Source organism: Pyrus communis, chromosome 13 (assembly GCF_963583255.1).
Source record: "Pyrus communis chromosome 13, drPyrComm1.1, whole genome shotgun sequence".
NCBI lineage: Eukaryota > Viridiplantae > Streptophyta > Magnoliopsida > Rosales > Rosaceae > Pyrus > Pyrus communis.
The window spans coordinates 16839515-16863790 of record NC_084815.1 but is presented as its reverse complement, the minus strand read 5'-3'; the positions used below and the strand labels follow the sequence as shown (position 1 = coordinate 16863790).

Sequence of the window (24276 nt, the reverse complement as noted above, 5' to 3'; positions counted from 1 at the left end):
GCATTCAATAGACTACAAACATTTGAGAATCGTATGTTACTTGTCTCAATGTCATGCATCTTATGCAAACTATCAACCATGGCACAAGAAGTGTCCATGTGCTCATGTAGGTTCTTAAGCTCCTTACTAAGTGAAGTGAGGATTAAGCATTTGGCTTGTAAGTCATCCACAAAGTGTCTAGTATAATTTTGACACTCCTCCTTTGAAGCTAGTTTCATAGGAGGTACATGAGGAGGGGATTGCTTGAGCATACATGATATGTCTTTCATCTTTAAGACATTCTCAATGTGATGATACCAAGCAAGGAAACGTTGGCACCTAAGGCCTATTTTGTCAAGTATAATGGTAGGTGTAATTTTAGGCATGTCGGGGGTCAAGGTTGGTTGGGATTTTCTCCTGGGATGATGGGCTACAAAGCCCAAGTGGTGGCATTGGTCATCGCTTTGCCGTTTTGCAGGAAAATAAAAAAGGGTGGTTGGGGCACCGTGAGAACCATCAACTTTCGTGGCCTTAAACCGCCACGTACAGAGGTTAATCAAAGTGGTTCTTGGGTGGATTTTATAGAGGGAAATGAAGCTTCAAGATGGTGGTGGTGGTGTCAAAAATCTCCATCAGAGTTGGCCGGAATCGGCCTTGGAAGATGGGTGGTCATGGAGGTATACAAACGGAAAACCCACGGGAAAAGCTCCCAGCTTTTCCCCCCCTTTTTTTTTTCTTTCTGATTTCTGATTGGGCTGCTACCCTTTTCTTCTTTTTCATCTAATTGGTCCTTCTTATTCTTTTAACTAACTCTCAATAACCAACTTCAAACGTCCATAACTATATCGTTATAATCGGACTCTCAAACGGCTTTCACCTATGCATTCGCATCAATGAGTACTACGAGGATATGCTAAAAGAATAAGTCATATGTCTCTCTAGACGATGGTCAACGTTAGTCAAAATCTTTGCCTCTAGGGCATTTTTGTAAATTCACGCTTTTAAATTTCATAAAAATGTAAAATTTGGAACGGGTTGTCACATTTTTCCAATTAAAAAAAGAGAATTGGGATATGAATTAATTGCGTAGAGGATGAAGGTAACGAGATTTCTTCAATTTTCTTTTATTTCCTTTTATTGTTTAATGTAAGATTTTAATTTGAATTTTTATTCTATTTATTTATAAAGGATTTTTCATAAAGTATTTAATAATTAGGGCAAAATTGTCTTTTAGAAATTATTTTAAGATGATGTTAGCCCTAAAGAGGTTATGTGAAAGTGAATTAGAACCTCAAGAGATGTTATGTTTAAAAAATGAGGGGATTTTGTGAAAACACAATAAACCTCAGGGGGTATTAGTGTAATTAACCCCTTTTTTCTCCCTATATCCCTTCTGCACGAACACTCTCCATCCCCCTTTGCACGAACTCTCTCCCTCTCTCCCCTCGTCAGATTTTATCGATGAATCTGCGGTGACTCCAGGTGACGGGTTGAACCGCCTAGCACCACCGCCTAGACACCACCTAGGCTGCCTAGGACCACCCAAGCAGGTCCCTAACAACTCCACGCTTTTGTCCACCGTTTGGTAACCAATCGGGACAGCACCTCACCGCTGAGCGCCTATTGCCGCCTAAGCCACTTTTTAAAGCACTAGAATGAACAAAAGTAATGAACAAAGGTAGTCGAGGCGAAGAGCCTATGGCGAAGAGCCTATGGCGAAGAGCCTATGGCGAAAAACCTAGAAAACAGAGGTCCGGAGCAAATCATTGAAGACAAAAGCGATTTGTGAAGGGCTCATAACAACTAAGGATTCTGAAAAGGCATACATAGAATTTGACTGGGGAATCAGTAACAAGGTACAACCTTCCAATAAAAAGGATTTCACCTAGATCTTCATCTGTGGGAGACGAGGAAGATGACATCGAGCTGGTTGAGTATACGTTTGAGCCCGAGGTGGAACTGGAAACAGACGAGGCTGTTGACTTTATTTCAACAAAGATGACGAAACGTGGTTCAAAGATTATAAATCAAACTAAAGCGGAGAAAATGACCCAACTCAAGGAAAAAAACCTTCCAGTTCATTGAGTGTCTTAGATGGGGTCCGATCGAGATCAACATGACAATCTTCCTGTCATCTTCTTTCCAGGCCAAGGAGAACCTAGGTCACTGTTTGGAGGGAGATTTCCTAATTAAGGGACGAACCTTCTACCATCTTGATCGAGATCCCGGAGACAACAATTAAAGAAAAAGAAAATCCAAAGAACATTTCCGAAAGCTCGTCCGAATCACCAACTATCTGGAGGATCATGTCTGGACGAATGATCTTCAACAGACCTACTTTCACGTTGGCAAATCACTTCAAGCCATTGTACATGAGTCGGCAAAATACCAATAAAGTTCACGATTACAGTTATAGATAACTGTTAGATGAATAAACGGTTACGGGAATAACCGTTTACCTGTGAAATTTAAATAGGTGATTATGGATATTACTCCCGGTTATAAACAGGTACCCTTTTAGCCGTGTATGTTTATATATGTAAAATAAAAAAAATAAAAAATAAAAAATAAAAAAAACTAAAACCCTAAATTAAGAAATTTTTAGGTCGGAAGTTCTCACTGATTACGAGTTCGAGTTTATTTATCATGCATTGCATGCTAAACATATTTTGGTTGGAAGGGATGGAGGGCCTCTTGTCTATTAATTTTAGAGCGACGGTCTCAAGTTTAGTGATGTCTGATTAGTGTTTTCTTAGTCTTGCTAATCGCGGTTATAAATCAATGTTTCATGATCATGTGTATGGATGCTGCTGTAATTAATTTCCAAATTCTAATTACGGTTATAAATTAGTGTTTGATGTTCAGGTGCTGGGCTACTAAGAAAAATCTCATCGATTTGTTGTCAAATATGACCATGTTTAATTGTCAAAAACAGAAAATTATGACAATTTTTTTTTTTTAATTTTTAAGTTGTTAAAAAAACATGTAGATAGGTAAAAAAAATGGTAAATGGATAAACAAAAATGGATAAACGGATATATGCTATTACGGTTAAATAGATACGCAATTATGAGTGTGTTTAACCGTTTATAAACTGTTATGGGTATGAGTATAATTGTTTATACAATTATCCAATAGATAAATGGTTATGCAAATAAAAGATTAAATAATTATGAATAAATAATTGCGGTTACCACCTGTCATAAGTGTTGCCCATCCCTATACATGACCGACCATTTGGACGGGGTGCCCTTCATAATTGGTTGTATATTTACTATGCGGATATTTGACTTTCAAGTCACTGCTATATTGGCCAGTTGTGTCAATAATAAAAAGATGACATATTCCAAGTCAATGGTAGACTAAGTTGGTTTATTGATTTTCTCTTTATTCTCTTTAATAATCGATTTATAAATTCTTTTAAAAAATGAACAGGTACTGCCTCGGAGCACAGTACTAATTGCAACTAAGAGTCTAAGACTATATATAAAATTGTGTGGATGAAATTAAATCACAAACCACATAATCTCAACCATATAATTTCATTAAAGTCAAATCCAACGGTCAAAATGATGTCTTCATTTTTTTTTTTTTAAATGAAGACCCCTCTTCTTAAAGAATTCCTATAATATATATGTTAGATATGTTAGATATCAATCTCTTCCCCATTATTTTCCAAAATGTATCCCAACCATTTTTCGTATCACTTTCATTATGAGAATCGTGTAAAACTTATGAAATAATTGGAAAAAATATTGGAAGAAATTGATATTTTACTATAAAACTAGCTGATAATATGAAAAGTAGTCACAACTAATAATAAGCATATTTACACATGCAATATCCCTTATTTTTTGGATATGAGATGCATACTCTCAACAGGTGTGATTATGTGCATTATTATACTCCAACGTAATTGACTAAATAAGTAACAACTTAGTACTACGACCTAGTAGTATTCTTCTTCACTTGTAAGTAAGAAGTCTTAAGTTCGAATTTCGTAGATGACGAGTTCAATATCTTGAGTGTAAATATATCGTTATATTAAAAAAAAAACTAATTAATTAATATTTTCTAATAAAAATAGTGAAATTTAAATGTCATAACAGTTTAGAATTCACTCCTAAAATATAAGTATATCATATAATTTCATTTCATGGAGCATGAATTAGCACAATAATTATTTAATAATTTTATGTTAGAAGTACACTTGGGCATCCCAAATGAAAAAGAAAATGGCTTCTTGTGATGACTTCAAACTATAAATAACCATATCATTCAGAACTAGCTGAAGGCCATATATTGTATTGTATACGAGTCAATATATAACCCTAGCAGAAGGACAAACTCACCAGAAAGGTAGAATAGCAGCAAATGGAAGGTAAAAAAAGCGAGTTATATTTTGTTTTCATGAACTATGATCCTCAGTACGAACGCCTTCGAGCGGATCGGTTAGTACTATAAACTTCTCTTTACTACTTATTTAATGTATAATTTTACCACATTTTATACTTTGCTTCATACAAATAAATTATGCTAATTATCTATAATATATATATAGAACAAAGGGAGGACCAAATGAGCTAGATTTGTACCTAAGCCGGAAGCATGACCAGCTGTTGTCAAGAACCCTTCAGCCAGGAAGCTACAAGAAGACATTGTCTCTCGTCATTGTTGATGGGTTTTCTGTGGAAATTACTGAGGACCAGGTCTGATTAATTTAAAAAAATTAATAATGCACCATTGATTATTGATTAGTGTTAGTATTTTTCTGTTGTGGGTTGAGTTTAATAATCTTTTTCCTTTTCCTGTTTTGTTTTTGTCAGGCCAGTGTGCTTAGATCTGCAAAAGAAGTGAGACTGGTGGAGAAAAATCAAGAGCTTGCTTAATGTAGCAGACAGAAGAGGCTTAGAAAGTGTGAACGGGAAATGGGTTCCTATGGGAACTTCCGTGGCTGCAGGTTGATTGGGGTGTGATTTTGGGTCAACCTAAAGATAATAATTAACGATAATATTTCTGGGAAAATCTAGGAAGATTTGTATGAGAACTCAATCAGTTTACGGATGCTAGCAATATAATATCACCTATTTAGCTGAAGCTTTTGGAGTTGTGATAACTCTCTCTCTCTCTCTCTCTCTCTCTCTTTGGCATCCAGTGAGTTCTCACCTTATAAAACCATTCTCATTATTGAGTTAACTATTACACTAAAGGAGGTATCTTATAGTTATTGGTTGTCTGTCATGTATTATTTCTCGCTTTGGAATAAATCGATCTCGTTTTCGTTGGTTTCTGGCTTAATATCCGTTGTGAGAGATAAGTTTATTTGCAAGAGTTTTTCTCTTCATATATATAAATAAGAATTTCTATTTCATTTTATCTTTAATATTGGGAGAGTATAGAATTGAATTGAATTTTAACCACTTAAACTATTCCTTATGTAAATGAAATGAAAGAAAATACAACAGAATTCGATTCTAATCAGATCCATATATGTAATTCTCAATACTGGTATGATCAAACTCGTTTTACTAGTAAGATCATAAGGGTTCGGCGGCTACTTCCCTAATTCATCCTCTCATAACCTACTAAGCTTAAACATCATTATACCATCCATCCGTTAGATATAGCAATTAATGATGATTAAACTCGTTTTAGTCTCCACTCACATGGGTTTTGTTTGGTTTAATAAGAGGCCAATTAAGCACTTGTATATGAGACTATATACTAGTATATATTGTGCTTATTAGTTTATTGAAACAGTCCCGTGAGTGTATTTTAACAGCCACTCAAACGAGTCACCACATAAATAAATAAATAAAGAAGAAATAAATACCAAAAAGAGAGGAAAGAAGAGAGATTCCTTCCTCCTATAATTTGAGCAGGAACAGGAAATGGTGGCCCTGGACTCCCACCACCACCAGCAGCTGCAACTTTATCTAGTTAAGGTAATAAAGGGAGCATGGCAGATATGGTGGTACGACTTCCATTTTTCAACAAAGTTTTGAGAGACCCTGACATATTTCATGTGCATCAGTGCATGTACCACTTCACAGTTCAATTCACTCAGAGTACTGACCCTTGACTCATCACTTGTCCACATGCTGCAATATTATATACGATACTAGCTTCCTTTGTACCCATTAGGCCGATAAATTATTGTATGGTATTAAAATTCAATGTGGGGTAAGCAATAGATTCATATTATAATATTATAGGCTAAATAATTAAAATGGTCTCTGAGATTTGTATAACACATTACTTTAGTCCCTGAGATTCAAAATTAATAGAAATGGTCCCTGAGATTATCCATCATCCATCATTTTGATCCTTCCGTTAAAGTTCCGTTAAGTGTTCCGGAGCTCTTGACTGGAAGTTTGGACAATTTTCAAAGCTTCGTAACTCAATCGTTTCTTAACCAAATTCGACCCATAATATATCAAAATAAAGATAGGAAAGTGTACAACAAAATTATACCTACTTGGAAGCCCAATGGTTGTTGGAGATGGTAGAAAAATAGCCTGAAACGTGACTGGTCCGCGGAAAAAATGAAAAACTCGCTGGACACTGGGTAAACTTTAAACGTTCATAACTTCTTCAATACTCAACGAAATCAGTTATTCAAAAACGAAAATCATACTTCTCGACAAGATAAAGACAATAGTACCTTTATTGATGGCCAAATCGCGATGGTTTGGCCAGAAAATGGCTCGAAAGTGACTGTCTTGATCTCGAGTTAGCCACTTTTGAACCGTTTTTCGGCCAAAACAAGGCTATTTAGCCTTCAAAAAAGGTACCATGCTCTTTGGCTCATTGAGAAGTATGATTTTTGTTTTTGAATCACTTGATTTCGTTGAGTATTGAAGAAGTTATGAACGTTTAAAGTTTACCCAGTTTCCAGCGAGTTTTCCAGTTTTCCCGCTGATCAGTCACCTTTCAGGCTATTTTCCAGACATCTCCAGCAACCATTGAGCTTACAAATAAGTATAATCTTGTCGTACACTTTCCTATCTTCATTTTGATATATTATGGGTCGAATTTGGTTAAGAAACGATTGAGTTACAAAGCTTTGAAAATTGCCTAAACTTCCGGCCAAGAGCTCTCGGACACTTAACGGAGTTTTTAACGGAATGACCAAAATGATTGATGGTGGACGATCTCAGGGACCATTTCTATTGATTTTCAATCTCAGGGACCAAAGTGATGTGTTATGCAAATCTCAAGAACCATTTTACCTATTTACCCTAATATCATAGTAAGTGAATTGGTTATTAATATTTTTTTTTTTTTTTTGATAAAGCGAACTGGTTATTAATATTAAGCTCTAAAGTTTGCACGTCTTTTATTTATATTATACTATGTGACAATATTATTCGAGCATCATTCAGCAACTTTTCCACTAGTCACCTTCATTTTACAATTGTATGTTTATCCTCGTTACTAAAGTACTAATTTCATTTCACATATATAACATCTCTAACTCCTTTTGGGAAAACATAATAATCAAATACTCAAAGAAAAAATATATTTTCCCACTCTTGAAACGTGAAAGTTGCTAGTTGAGCAATGAAATTGATGGAATACCAAATATACGCAGTTCACTTGCATTAAGGATGCCATTAGCTAGGAAAAAAAGGTACTTTGTCTTGTAGTGAAAAGATTTCATACATGTAATAATTTCGTTGCCGTAGCTTTTAGTCAATGGAGGTTCGTTGGGATAGATTAGTCGGGCAAAACCCATCGCATGAAATCTTAAAGTGATGAAAACACAATTCTGTCGAGCAAAACAGAGTTAACCCAACAAATATATTCGTTAGGCGAACATGAGCTGACCAAATTGATCCGATGGAATCATCTTGCCTGACAAAGATATACGTTGGCCATCAAAGAATTAAATAATGTAATGACCTTGACCTGACGAAAAAGTCATCAGGGCAACTCTAATAACCAAATTTAAAATATAATATAACTTTTGTGCGTCGGGCTAGTATTTTCTAATTAAAAAACAATATTTAAAATATTTAAAAATTATAATAAATAATAAATATTTTAAATTGATAATCAGGTTTGTTCATCGTAGTTTTCTAGGGTTTGAGGATTGTATTTGTAAAAAATCAACAAAATCAGAGTTAAAACAACCATTAAATCATGATTTTTTATTTCTAGCCATTGAATGATTTTATTCCGTTACTTAATCTTTGAACATTTATTTTTATTGATTCTTGGCGTATGACATCTCAAAGTATATACAAACATGATTATATCTCTTCCAACTACTAGTTCTAATATTACCATTATAAATCTTATGCACGCTGCGAACGTCCACTTTTGGCTACCAAGCTCCTTCCTTTGCTCGCACTTATTCTCTAATTTTTACCACCAATACTACTCCCTAGTTCTCCATAATTGAAGCAAATAATAGGGGCAGTTTGATGGAAGTTCGTTGGGAAAGGTTGGTTGCCCTAAACCATAATTAAGCCTTTCACAACGGAGAGAAACAGTGAGCCGACGAAACAGTTCGTCAGTTAAAGCTGACCAAGTTGACGAACTAGTTTTTTGTTAAGCAAACCTTCAAGTACTACGTGCCATTTTATTTTTCTTGGTGCCAAGAACTTGCTTGATGAATGTAACCTTGCCCAACGAACTTGTTCCGTCTCGTAAAAGGTTTCCATAAACCCTTTGCCCTATCAACTGAAAAATCCGTCGGGTAAAATTCATGGAGAGCCAAATTGCAAATTCAGCAGGAAACCTGTATGCAAAACGGAAGGGCACAAACCCGCCTCTCTACTCCCTTCGACTCAAGTCTTGAAAGGAGCAAGTACTGTATACACAAAGTACGCCATCATAGTATTACAAATTCACATAATTTATTACATGTGTAATACTGAATCTTATATATGTTCACTGATTGGGGTTTAGAATTTGAATACTATAAGTTATAAGGTAATGCTAGGTAGACCAAAAAAATTTGATCTCCCTAATAGTACCACTACAAGCAATATGAAATCATGTTTACATGACATATATGCATGTGGTGTATTGATGGATATTTTCAGATAAGCATGTTTCGTATGATCAGCATAACTTGAGCAATGCCATGGATGAAAAAAAGATAATAGTAAGCATCACTAACCTTTCCAAAAGCAACTTTCAAAAACATCTGGGATGCTTGACCATTGATAACCGCCATCAAATGCCATTGCCATGTAATAATCAAGGCACTTTTTGTTTACTGACCCTCAAGCCTTCGAGATTTGCCATGTATGGCATTCGTCGAAGCCCTTGAGGGAGAGTGAGCAACAAAAATACCTTGGGGTCTTTTTGTCCGTCGATGAAATTCAAAGCCTGCTACAAATTAAGGCAAAAACCTTCACAGCCTGAAATGCTAAAATATACCATATATCCCCTCAAAACTAAGGAACTTGGTATAACATTGTTGCCTTAAGCTGAGAAGCCCTTGAGAGAGAGTGAGCAGTCACTGCTTGTAATAAAATTCAATTGAACTCCAACTCCTTTGCTTGTTGCCTTTGCCTTATTTGTTGAAGAGAGGATGGCTTAGAAGCCCTTTTATAGATCTTCAAGCCACACCAAAAAAAAAAAAATACACAAAGGGTATGTGGTGAAAATTGAGCATTATAGTGATTAGTCTATATCAGCAGTGGGGTATGCATATCTTGGCACTTGACCTTTGGTGGCAAAATCAGATCCTCCCGCTTCCTACGATCTTCATGATCTCTTCTTAATTAAATAAATAACATATAAGTAATGCAATGAACCAATCCAAGGTGGATTTCTCACAACAAACGAGACTTTATTCAAGCAAGTGACTCTTTACCACAATCTGGTAGAGAAGAATGTTGCCCTTGCACCAAGGCGTGAGTTCTAACCCCATCGGCTCCGTAATCTTGTTGAATTATTAGAGAGACGGGTCCACTTTCAACAACACCGATATTGTTCTCAACATAGTACTTATCACCTGCACAATTTGTCAAATATGGGGTTTTATCACAAAAGGCCTTGTGTTAGTTGGAGTGGGGTTAGAATATTTAAACTCTTTTTTTCTCATAAATATGGTCAATGTGAGATAATTTAACAAATCTAACATCTAATTTAACAAATCTATTGTTTGACCCAAAAAAAAAAAAGAAAAACAGAGAGAGAGAGAGGCTTTATTCAAGGGGTCCTAGTTAAATAAAGCAATTTGTATGAAGAAAATGATTTCTACACTTTTTTTTTTCTTTCTTTACGTGCACTTTGCTGTATTATGGACCCTTAATTCTCTTTTAATATATTCAATCTAGATATCAAAAAAGATACATATAAATGCAAAGAAAAGAAGCGTCGAAAATCACTTTCCTAACAACTTGAACTTTTTGTGATCATAAACAAGAGAGAGAGAGAGAGAGAGAGAGAGAGAGAGAGAGAGAGAGAAATTTGTCCCTTACGAACCTTGACAATGCAATTAGGCATATCTTTAACAAAAAACAGAATAAATGAAAGCAGCATATAAGGACCTTATAGGCATCAGAACCTTATCTTTGATCTGATTCATTAAGGCTAGGGGTCAATGAAGATATATATTTAAATACTGTTTGACATTCCTTCTATCCCACCTTCTATAGTAATCTTAGCTTTTTGTTTGCTTTATATCTCCACAGCCTATGCCATATCCCTATTGGATCCTGATTTTCTAGAATGATCGGCCACAGTTCTCTAAAGCAATTAGCACGTGCCCAAATGGTTTCTGATGCCACTGATGACAAGATATTGTGTTACCTCATATATCGAGGGAGGGATACCGAAATTGTTCTATATTGTGGAAGAAAACTAAGGGCGGAGAACATTTATTTTTCATCGGACAACACGAGCTGGATGCCATTTAAATTTCTTTTAAATCGAATCCAATCCATGTCTTAGTTGAAGATGTCCCAACTACCACACATTTTCCAAGGCCTAATTGACAAAGAGCAAACTAGATATAGGTTATTTTGTGAGTCTTATTAAGAATAGTCCACTTATTGATACAAGTACAATGATTGTGATTTCATGCAAATGTTCTAAAAAGCAGTTTAGGTGGCACCTAGACATTAAGTGGTTGCTAGTCGCCGGAATTAATCTATAATGGGGAGGAAAATCGGGAAGGAGATTAAGCAGACGCCGGGGCTTAGGCACCCTAGGCGAGCAATTGGGTGGCCTAAGCGGTCAGGGTGTTTCAATTTTTTAGTTTTATTTTTTCGAACTTGAGAAAGGAGGAATGCAAAGCATCTGTGTTCTTGGTTCCAAATTCCAGCGAAGAAGATGAGAGGAACAAGAGGAGTGAAAATGAGTTTCTCTCTTTTCCATTCCCATCCCATATGATCATTCTCATCTAAGGATGGTAATTCTAATTGTTAAACCCAATAATCGTGAATAACCGTCTGAATAGAACGAATTTGGGTATGAAACTTCGGGTGTATTTTGGATGTGATGAAAAACCGTGAACATTATTCGATTATGGTTTTGGATATGTTTATAGGGTTTTCCGATCCATATCGGTACTGGAATAATATGTAATATAATTTATATATATAATTATATATATATATATATATATATATATATATATATATTCATTATTCATCGAACCCATTACCTTAAGAATACGAAAGTTGCATTGTGTGAGTTGCATTTTGTGGGAAAGTTCAAAAGGTTTGAATCAAAATCAATGAAAATTCAATGGTGCTTATGGGAGATATCAAATATCAACCAACATCATTAATGTTTTAAATTCAATCCTTTCTTTTTTTATACTCCACAAGAATCGTTTCTTGAATCATTTTATACATCAAATATTTAATCATGAAATTAATATATTTTATACTAAATTATAAAATATATTTTATACTAAATTGAATCCTTTTATTTTTATACTAAATTATAATGCGTCAATTGAACGAATTTATTGTTTGTATTGATGAAGATAGATATAACCGTTAACGAATAGGAAATCTATTATCCAGTGGCTATGGTTATCGATAATCCCCAATGGTTGATTTACGGTTATAGGTATGGTAAATTTTCGTGGTTATAAGAATTTATATGGCATTTCCGTCCCCAAACCAAACCGTCCTCACCTTTTTTTATTTAATTTTTTTAATTGTTGTCCAATCAAGTTGGGACAACTAGCATCCTAATTAACACAGCCTGAACATGTAAGTTTTGTGTGGCGCCCCACCTCCCTTCTTTGTATCCCAGTGTTCCACTTAGTGAAAATAAAATTTACAAAAAGTGAGAAAATATAAATGGTTTTGGTCGTTAAAGTTTTTTTGGTGACGATTTTCACACTGTTTTTATTGCTAAAGAGGTTGTTCAAATCAGCGATTGTTTTTGGGTAACTATTTTGTCAAGGAAAAGCAATTTTATTTGGAGAAAAACGTGGATGAGAGAGGAAAGTGGAGGAAAAATGTGGACAACTAGTATGCCTAGCTAGTTATGAGAGAGAGAAAAAAAAAACAGTATGATTGTGTATGTGTAACTTACTATATAGCCCATAACTTTCATTTTGGTTACTTTCTTTAGTTTCATTGTAGGGTCACAGTGATTAAAGTCTGGTTAACAAAGAAGATTTTATTAAATAGTTAGTAGAGATAATGCAAGTGTTTTTTTTTTTTTTTTTTGGGAGATTTTGGATGCAGTCCTTAGTTATAAATATTCTTTGATTGAAATCTTGTTGGTTTTTTATTTTTGATCAAGGTCCCTGAAATTGATATGATAATTTATTTCTATGTACGTTACTATATTTTTTGAATTAAAAATTAGAAATTTTAGTTGTTTATATAAATGAGATTTTAAATAAAAAAACCATACTTTGTGGGATTAAAAATATTAAAATATAAATATACTATTGTGTGTGTGTGTGTGTGTATAAACATGGGTACATTCATCAAAATTAACCAAAAATTAATCGTATCAAAATATGGGTACATTCTTTAAAATCACAAAAAAAAAAAAAACAAAAATAAATAAATAAATAAATAAAGATATTAGGCTTAATAACATTAGTAAATTTCTTCGATTAAAGTTGACATGGATACATTTTAAAATCAAAGAAAAAAGAATGTACCCATATAAGTTTAAAAATGGATTAGAAAAAAATTGAATAGATTTTATATAAAAAAATTGTACATTTTACATATAACAAATTGGTATATTTAAGAATGAGTACATTTTAAGATTAAAAAGTTTTACATGAATGGGTACATATAATTAGCATGGGTACATTTAGCAAAATAAAAAGTACAAATAAAAAAAATATATGGGTACAAATACAAATAAACTTTAAAAAATATGGACACAAAAAGAAATTAATATATGGGTACAAATTTAAACTGAAAAGAAAATTTGTACAAATTAAAAAAAATTACAAATTAAAAATGGGTACAAACTAAAACTAAAAATATATGATAAAAAATTTAGTCATAAATATAAATATACTAATTGTAACATTTTTAACATTAAATGAATATATTTAGAAATAAAAAAAATATTTTATTATTGAAATAATTAATGATGTTATTAATACCCAAAGACCTTGATCAAAAATTAAAAATGAAAATTTTAATTAATGGTGTAGTAAAAGGAAGAATGAGAACCTAATTTCTCTCTTTTTTTTTTTTTTTTTTTTATGTCTCATACCTATATCACAGATTATTTGTTAATCTACCTGTATTACATGTTTATTATTATTTACCTCTATCACATATTTTAGTTTTTTTTTTTTTTTTTTTTTTTTTTTTTTTTTTTTTGCACTTCGTACTCCATCACAAATTAGTTGTTTATTTTTTATTTTTTAATAATATACTTATATCACAAGTTCAGTTCGTAAATCTACCTGCCTCTGTCAAAAATCAACCTTTTTTTTTTTTTTTTTTTCTACCTATATGATAGGCAGGATACTGAGTTTTTGTGTGATATTTAACTAAAAGAAATTTAGTAAAAAGTCAATAAAAACCTTACTAATGAACCATATTTTGCAGTCCTATTAGATTAGGAATGTAATTGTGTAAATTTTAGTATATCTAGGGATATCTTAGAATATTCTCTAGGGTTAGATATTATCCTATTAGAGTTGTAAATTAGGGTAAGGAATTAACCTTCCCTACTACTATAAATAAAGGCACAATGGGGTGAAATAGAACACACCTCACAATTACACATATCTCTCTTTCTCTCTACTATTGCCGCACCCCCTCTCTCTGTCCTGTATATGATCTAGTAAATTAGGCCTACAACACATTACCAGCACCCTCTTAACGCTGCGCTAAAGAGAGTTTGTTCTTCAATCCGGGGAGTTTTATGTTTTAATCATTCTTTTTATGATTAATTTGTTATTTGTTGAACGTTTTAATCATTCTTTTTATTGATTCAATTTAATTTTTCTTTGTTGAACGTGATATAATGCATTAGAGATGTAATTCCGGCTTTCAGAGAATGATCTTCTACAAATTCAAAGGCTCAGTTGTTTTCTGCCAATCAAGTTTTTTTTTTTTAATAAATTAAGATATTTGAAATGAACATGAAGCATGAAACCACATTCCCCATGATGCATGAACCCCCTATATTTATATTTTCCTTTCAATTATATATATTGCATATGTGTTCGTATATTTTGTCTATATATATATATATATATATATTTGTTCATGCAATATGCAATTATGCTATGTGGAATTTGTGAGTCAAAGTATCGAAATTAATTTAGAAGCAATTAGGGTTTTTAACATTAGAAATTAGGGGGGGGGGGAAGAAAAAAAAACAAAACAAAACAAAATTTGGGATTTTTTTTTTCTGGGATTCCACATCGCAACATCGAACCAGCTGACTTACAGCCAAGCCACCACAGAACGGCATCATTCCAATGCCATGGACCGACAACCAGGCCTTGGCTTGGGTTGAAATTCGCACGGGCCTGAAGCCCAGAGTCCACCAGCAGTCCTGTAAGCCTTGCTGGGCTCTATCCTTGCTCTAGCTCGCCTACAGTAAGTTTTGCTTGCTAGGTTCGCTTTTCTATCTTGACCCGCGATTACCAAAGCCAGCCCTTATGACTAGGCTTGCTTTGCCACAGCCCAAAACGAAGCCAACCTTTGGCTGGGCTTTATGCGCATCCATCCAGGCTAGTCTTTGAGCTGGGCATATGCTCCTCGTGCCCTTTGTGGCCCAAAACCAACAGCTTGGTTGCTGGGCTCCTTCCCTAAACCGGCCTGTGACCTACAGCCACACATGGGCTCCCTTGGCAGCCTACCACAAGGCCCAGTAAGCCCTTTACGGCCTTGCCTTACACACGACAGCCAGCCCACCGAGTTGGGCTGTAATTTTTTCGAACTCAATGCCCTGTTTTTGGCATTCCCACTTCATAACCATACTCCTATAATTTTTGGGATGTTATTGGTTAACGTTTATCAAGCTATGATTTTATTATTGCTTGGCCCGAAGCCAAAAATTCAAGCTAATATTAACCTGAATGTTATTATTTTGCTTTTACGATCAAACCTAGATGGTTACGATCTATTGAATTAATTAAAGTGACCAGCAGTCTATTAATTTGACAATTAATCCAAAATTATTGGCCTAAAATTCACTTTTTGGCAATTAATGATTCAATAAATTATTTCTTTCTTTGAACCGTTGACTCACTTTCGTAGTCCCTAAGCACTCACACTTGAGTTCCTGAAGCAACTCAAATCCACTACACTTAGTTGTATATTGTATTATGTGTTCTTACAGGTACCTTTTTTTATGAACTGGAAGTTCATAACTAAACTCAAACTTGTAGTTTCGAATTTAGTGCCCTTGAAACTCGAAGTTTTCATAAAACAATACACCCATGAAAACCCGACGTTTTTCATGTAAACCATGTCTTGGAACCCAAATATTCTAACTTTGATGCTTATGGATATCTTGTTTCCATATCACCGATCACAATCTTGTTCCCTCCATAACAAGTTCGATTTCACTTATTTGGACGGTTCTTGACCGAAACCACTTTATGTGGGTACAAGACGTGAATCTCCACTTGACTATCAAAAAGCTAAGAAACCATTGAAGCCAACAATGGCATGGAAAAGCTGAATAAGCCTTCGCCATGATCTTCATTCGAAGACTTATCCCAAAAGCATTACAAACGGAAATACCTCCTAAACGAGGATTTCATGGCTATTTAGCTCGCTTCGACGAACTGTTTAATCATGAAAGATATCGCCTGAAGCACACCATGATTACGTCTATGAATGAGTACAATTCTGAAGTTTATAAATCCGATCGAATTTTGACTGGAGAATACTTTTCTCATCCTTCCATGTGAAAAGGTATAGACCCAGCCTCGGCTAGAGTCTACCGAACGGAAGTTTACCAAATTCTCAGATCTGATTACTACCATAAATGTGAGAAAAAGGTATAGACCCAATCTCCGCTGGAGTATACTAAACGATATAGACCCAGCTCGGTTGGAGTCTACTGAATGGCTTAACCCAGTTCGGTTAAGGCCTACCGAATGGTTATTCCCAATTTTGGATGGGGCTCACCGAGCTGTATTGCTTTGCTTCAGCAGAGGCCTACCAAACAGACCCCTCCAGCTTTGGCTGGAGCCTACCTAATCCAAGTCTTGGTCCATCTCTCTCGAAATCCAATTTCGAGTTTGCTTTTACAATATATGGAAGAATCAGGGTCTGCCAAGGTATGGCAACATGCCTAAAACATGATCCTTGGCACCTAAGACCTAAAACTTCAAGAATAAGGGATAATATTCCAAAACCTTAACCCTGCAAAATCTACTTCCGTCTCAATAGAATAGATCATTGGTTATGCACTTGTTCGTGCCTTTACCAATTTCATCGAGGAGTACCATTCTCGTAGTCAATATGTGAGAATAATTTTGCTCCACCAAACATCATTGGAAGAGCAGAATTTTGACATGGATAGCCTTGTTGGCCGAATCCCTTTAGTAAACCATTTACTCTGTGAACATTTCTTTATGTTCTTGGATTCACATTTGGTGTTTGTTTTAGTTATGGATAATCTTATTGATATTGTCCTCGAATATGAGTTAATTGAATCATGTTTCTTAAAACATGTGACCAGATTCAATTAAATACGTGATTAGGTGCGAATGTGGGAAAGTTAGTTGTCTGGATGAATGCAATACTACGTATACTAACTTTATACCTAAATCACATCTCTAGCAACGACTTCAAGTCTATCCAACCTGATTAAGAGTATTGGCACGCTTCTCATTGTATGAATGGTACTACATTACCATTTAAGAGACCTTATATTCTCCTCATTTCGAAAAAACGTCGTTGAGTCTTAAGGATATTCGAGAGAACAATGATCATGAATGAAACCACTGATGGAAAATAGAGTGAAATATCTGGCACCTCCTCCAAAAATGAGCCTGAAACTTTGTTTTGGGGCCAATAGGTTGTCTCCCAACTGGGAACAGGCCACATGTGGCCAGCCTAGAGCCTGGTGATTGAGTAGTTTACTTGCCTTGGCATAACCATTTGGGACACTTAGGTCGAACAATTATGCCATGACGTATCTCCTTACCCCAAGTAAGGATCATGTGCTTACAAACACACTTTGCCAAGCCCGCTTATTTGAGAAATTGATTTTCTAAATCATCCCTCATAAAGATATGAAATCATGTTTTTTTCATAGTGGATTCAAGGGAATATATTTGGACTAATCCAATCAAAATGTGGACCATATAAATACTTATGATTTTGGTTGATGAATCGACAAACTAGTCACATGTTTGTCCCTACACATTGCTACTAAACCTCCTGGCCGATTTTAAGGGTTCACCACCCTACTTATCCCATAAAGTCTGGAAGACTGGATAATGCCTAAGCGTTTATATCGACGATTTTCAATAAGTATTGCATGTCTTTTGGGTTTATAATTGAACATCGAATTCCCATATTCACTCCAAATAGCCTCGCAAAGTGATCATAAAGTGCAATTTCAATGATCACTCGGACCTTGGTTAATGTACCAAGCTTTCAATTTCTACCTAAGGCTATACAATCTTGTACGTAGTTATGTTGGTCTACCTTGAGGCCTATTGACACCCAACCTATTCGACATTACAGTTGGTTACTGGGTATGAACCTGACGTTTCATACTTACACATTTGGGTGTGCATTCCATATGCTAAGTTGCGTTGCCGCAACGTACCTATATGGGTCATCAAAAGAAGGATGTGAATCTTTGTCGAACATGATTCTCCTTCATACTAGCTCCCTTAGAACCCATTGCATGCGATCTCTTTACTGCTCATTTTGCGAATTGTCACTTCAATGAGACAGTTTTCCTGCTGTTGAGGGGAGATAAGAATGCCAACGTTCCTGTAGAACAGCGTGAATTTGCGTGGATGTTGCCCACTATGTCTCATCCCAATCCCCATATCGCACAAGTGTGATAAGCAAGTGCGATGAATTCTAGTTTTCAGAATGTTGCTCCAAGTGTATTCCTCTGATCTAACTAAAGTGACGAGATCATATACCAATTGGAAACATGCATGCAAGGATAGATGTACTTAAAGGATGTCAAGTCAACATCCCCGAAAGGTGTGCCGCCCCTGTTGGACATTTTGGCCACTCCTGTTGGACAGTCCGGTACACCGACGGATAGCTAATCAATCTGTCTCAGCCCGAAGCATGACAGATCACTCGATTCATGGGATTCACTTCCCTCGAAAAGGAAGGTCACGACACAAAATGAATCCATACTCGATCGTTGTCTTAAGTCATTTCCATCTCATAAGATTAATCTGGATTACTCCCAAAACTTGAAGTTCTTGGTCCAGTATACTAGCTTGGATGAGATAATGGAATTGGAATGAGATTATCATGATGATGTTTTCATTTATATGGTATATACTAACATAAATGAAAAGTGACAATATCGAACTGTGTTATGTTGATTAGTGACAATTTAGAACTGATTGGACAATCAAAATTACAATCCAAGTTAAATTCCTTACCAATGTGTGTTTAAACCCGTAGTTTCTACACTACCCAAGGTAACCCTGTTGTGTTACTAGTGGGAAAGAAAGTATAATGAGATGAATGAAATAGTGCGATATAATGGACGTTTTATGGTGCAAGGTTTCTCTCAAACGCCCTGTGATTGATTACAACATTATGAAATGTTGTCAATGTTTCTCCATGGGATATTGATACAAAGATTTACATGTAAGTTCCCGAAGAATTACATGGACTGATTCAACTAATTCCAAACCACGGAACACATTCTCAACTCGTTTGAGGCGTTCACTTGTGGATTAAAGCAATCTGGCGGATATGGTATACTCATCTAAGTGATTATTTGATCAGTCAGGGATATGAATGAATGCCCTTGCATGTTAAACTATGAAGTCTTATTCCAAATTACTAGAGTTACAGTTTATGTCGATGACATGAATCTCACTGAGACTTTAAAAGAGCTTGAGAAAACTGCCTCGCACCTAAAGACGAAATTTGAGATGATGGATCTTGGGAAAATTCATCTTGACTTGAAGTTTAAGCATTGTTTTAACAGTATTTTGGTCTACCAGTCAAACTATACCCTGAAAGTGTTACATTTTAAGTATACCTATGATTTTTCATACACTATATGCAAAGAAGACCCTTGAAGAGGTTATGGAATCCGAAATTCCATATCTAAGTTCAACTTTGCACTTTGTTGTACTTAGCTTATTGCATTAGATAGGACATCTCCTTCCCTGTTGATCTATTGGTAAAGATGCAGCACTGCGCCTACACGCAACCATTGAATTGGTATTAAAGACGTTTTTCCGCTACCCTGAAAGGTATTATGGATTTGGGCTAATCCCAACGCATCTCAAGTGGATCCGACCCCCCTGATTCTCAGAATGATGTTTTCCTTGTTGTTATGCTGACACTGGTTACTTATCAAACCCACACAAGGCAAATCCCCGAATGGTTATGTCTTTATTTGTTAGGGATATCGCAATATCTTGAAGGTCCATGATATGACCTTAGTTAAGAAATCTTCAAAACATTCCAAGACTCAACTCATTTAACTACGCTACACGTAAGACATGGTTGAGAGCTCTTGTTGAGCATATTCGAAGTACTTGTTGTTTTCATCCATCGTTGAGTCCCGATGATGATCCATGAAGACTATGTCACATGTATCAACCCAATTAAGACATGATACATTAGCGAAGTCAACGCCAAGACATATTATGTCTACATCACATCAACAAAACATCAGGAGATTGAAGTCATGGAAGCCGATCCTAAACAACCTTGCCAACCTTTACATGACGTCACTGCTGAAGTCAACCTTCCAGAAGCTTGTCCGAGGAATTGGTATGTCTAACTATTCATATGCAATGCTTGTAGTTCTCATTTGGAAGTTCTATCAAACTTAGGGGGAGTATCCAAAAGTATACTCACTTGATCTTAATGTACTTTTTTTCCTTACGATTAAGAGCATTTTTCCCACTGGGTTGGTCATCCTAACTAGGTTTTGCTACCTAACTAGGTTTTGACAAGGTACCCATCCTGGGCTGGTCATACCCTTGAGAGCTTCTACTTGAGTCCAGAAGACGTATAGTTTTGACTTTATGCGACTTCTCACTTTTTTCCTTACTCTATGGGTTTTTATCCCACCTTGGGTTTTACCATAGCAATGTTTTGTGAGTTTTACCTTTTATGCATCCTTCCGTTGTTTTGAGACTCGCATTCACTCATTATGCCGATGACTTCATCAATTTTACTTACTTCACAACTGAAGACCTGGTGCGCCATTTGTTTGAGTATTCACACACTCAATGGGGAGTGTTGCAATCCTATTAGATTGAAAATGTGATTGCGTAAATCCTAGTGTATCTAGGGATATCTTGGAATATTCTCTAGGGTTAGATATTATCCTATTAGAGTTGTAATCCTATTAGGGTAAGGAATTAACCTTCCCTACTACTATAAATAAAGGCATAATGGGATGGAATAGAACACACCTCATAATTACACATCTCTCTTTCTCTCTACTATTACCGTACCCTCTCTCTCTCTATCCTTTATATATCCAGTAAATTAGGCCTACAACACCATATATATTAATGGTCAATTTTTATTTTAGATCTGATCAATGAAATAGTTTTGTTAATTAGGCATAGGTCAATGAGGAATGTTACATGGGTTTCAAGCCCATATAAAAAGTTATAAAAAAAAAATTTCCCCAAATTAAATCATAAAAAGGTTCATGATTATTTCTCCCACAAATCCCTTCTCTTTTCTGCATGTGAAGATAACCAATTGCCTCTCTCTCTCTCTCCTTCTCTCTCATTGATTAATCAATACAAGCCATGAATCCATACTTTGAAAGCCCAGCAATAAAAATCTCTTGGGTTGTAGCAGTGGGCACAAAAATCTCATCACTGTTACATCTCAACAATCCACCACTAAATATCATTTATCCATGGCTAATCTCATCGATTCTTGGCTGGACAAGTAGTTGTTAATCAATTTCATAATAGCAATGAGAGATCAAGATGGGAAGGTGTTGTTTATTGAGTTCATACACATAGAAGTGATGGAGGAAGAAGAAAGAATGGAAAATTTGAAATCAGTTTATTTTCCATTTGGGTCTTCTTGTTGGAACGTGCAAGGTGATTTTTGGGTTTTTTTGTTGGGTTAGAGGTTTGGGATGGAGGAGGAAAGACAAATTGGATTTCGACATATTTTAAATCAAGCCCAAATCAGATACTGCAACAAAAAAAAAACAAAACCAGGGAACGGACACTGCATTCATTGTCTGAATAAAAAAAAAATTAAAAAAAGAAAAAAAAAGAAAAAAAAAACAAGGACATTGCATTGCAGTGTTTGAATACAAATGTAAAAATAATGTAAAAATAAAACCAGGAAACAACACTACATTCTAGTGCCTCGATTCAAATGTAAAAATCAAGAGTCGCATGATGAGTAATGGAAAAAACAGAACCAGGAAACGGACAGTGCAAGCAATATCTGAATCCAAATGTAAAAAACAGAATCTGAAAACAGACACTGCGTTGCAATGTTTGAATCCGTATTGACATATTCCAAAATATAAAAATATGAGAAAAGATGTGTTGATTAGGGTGGGTGACAGCTATAGTGGCAGATTTTGTAAATTTTGTTTATTTTAAATGCATTTACATATCATAATATATGATTGTCACATCCCCGCCCGGGTCCGGTCAATTTCACCGTAGCACGATATTGTCTTCTTTGGGCCCCTACCACACCCTCACGATTTTTTTTCTGGGAAATCACATGAGAGCTTCCCAGTGGGTCACCCATCATGGGATTGCTCTCGTGCACTACTTGCTTAACTTCAGAGTTCTGATGGAACCCGAAGCCAGTGAGCTCCTAAAATGCCTCATGCTAGGTAGAGATAGGAATATACATATAAGGCTTGCAGGATCCACTCCTCTGGGCAATGTCGGATATAACAATCCACCCCCCTCAGGAGCCCGACGCCCTTGTCGACACACATTCAGCCAGGGATTGACTCTGATACCAAATTGTCATATCTCGGCCCAGGCCCCCACCAGATTCCGAGCTCAACTCCATCGTAACACGATATTGTCCGCTTTGGGCCTCAGCCACGCCCTCATGGTTTTGTTTCTGGGAACTCACAAGAGAACTCCCCAGTGGGTCACCCATCATGGGATTGCTCTCGCGTGAACTCGCTTATCTTCGGAGTTCCAATGGAACCCGAAGCCAATAAGCTCCCAAAAGGCCTCGTACTAGGTAGAGATAGGAATATACATATAAGGCTTACAGGATCCACTCCCTGACTGTCACGCCTTGATTTTGGTAAAGGTGTGTCAATGATTGACCTATTTATAATTAAGATAAATATTATTTATATATTGTCAATATTATTTTTCATTGATTTTGTACAAAATCACCCTTTAATTAAGTAAGCAAATACAAGTATTTTTGGAATTCGTTTTTCGTGTTTGCGTCTATCTTTTCTTAATTGGATATTCATCAAATTTGTTATCTTAATTAGAATTTTTTTCCTCAAAAAATCTTCCTTCTTTTTATTTTATGTATTCCTCACATACACTTACTAGCAATTGTATACATATTATGCATGTGAAAAAGACAGAAATATTAAGGGTTTTAGTCAATAAAACTTTTTGGTGGCGACTTTCACACGGTTTTGATCACTAAAGAAGTTGTTCATATTAGTGACTGTTTCTGGGTAACTATTTCATTGAAAATTAATTTTATTTGGAAGAAAAAATAACGTGGATGAGGGAGGAAGGTGGAGAAAAAATAATGACAAATGATATGATTACGTGGCTATGAGGGAGAAATAAAAAATAGTAAAACTATTTTGTATGTAATTTAATATATTGCCCATAAGTTTTATTTTGGTTATTTTTGTTTAGTTTTGTTAATAGGGTTAGCATGGTACTTTAACCTTCTTTGGTCGACAAATATGGCCAAAAAGGGTTCTAGTAAATAGTAGAGACAATACATTTTTTTTTTTTTTATCTATCTCTACCAATATCATAGATTAAGGATTTAAATGAGCTAGGTCAGAAAAAGGTGTCTGGTCCAACACAATTCTAGATTTAAATATTTTATCTAAAAACAAAAAATTGGTATAAGAACGTGTACAAATATTTCATAATAAGTCAACTCAATTATTTCAAACTAATGTGGTTACCCATGCACAAATATTTCATAATAAGTCAACTCAATTATTTATCTTCAGACTATGCATTGCAATTTTTACTACAAATTATGTGAACTCAGACTATTGTAATTTTCATTTTATTAGTTACATATATTATTAGAATTTAGAATGATTATTAGCTTATGAGTCCACTTTATTTTACTTCTTTGTTTTCTCCTTATTTCCAACTCAATCATATAAGGTTAATTGTTTATCACCCTAAACCCAAACAACCGTGAACGCGTTGGTTGAATAGCCAAGTTCCAATTGAAATGGAATACCTAGGATAAAGCAATGCAATTCAGGAGGACTCACAAAAATTATTCTATTTTTTAAATGGGTAAATTACACAGAATTACTTTAACTATTGGTTATGAACAATTTCATACCTCGTCTTTAAAAAGTTTCAATGTCATACCTCATCTACGAATTTATTACAATTTCATACCTTCTGTCAGTTGTCTGTTAATTCCTCCGTTAAATGCTGACATGGCTTGTGATGTGGCACACTTTCTATTAAAAAACTAATAAAATATTATTAAAACTAAAAAAAAATTC

General features: G+C 35.2%; 1 long non-coding RNA gene across 1 annotated transcript; it reads left to right on the top strand.

Annotated features, from left to right (window-relative positions):
* Positions 1-4290: 4290 nt before the first annotated feature.
* On the top strand, positions 4291-5111 carry LOC137713768 (uncharacterized). Its single transcript, XR_011065334.1, has 3 exons — positions 4291-4430; positions 4541-4688; positions 4806-5111. It is a non-coding gene; the product is annotated as an uncharacterized lncRNA (long non-coding RNA).
* The last annotated feature ends 19165 nt before the right edge of the window (positions 5112-24276 follow it).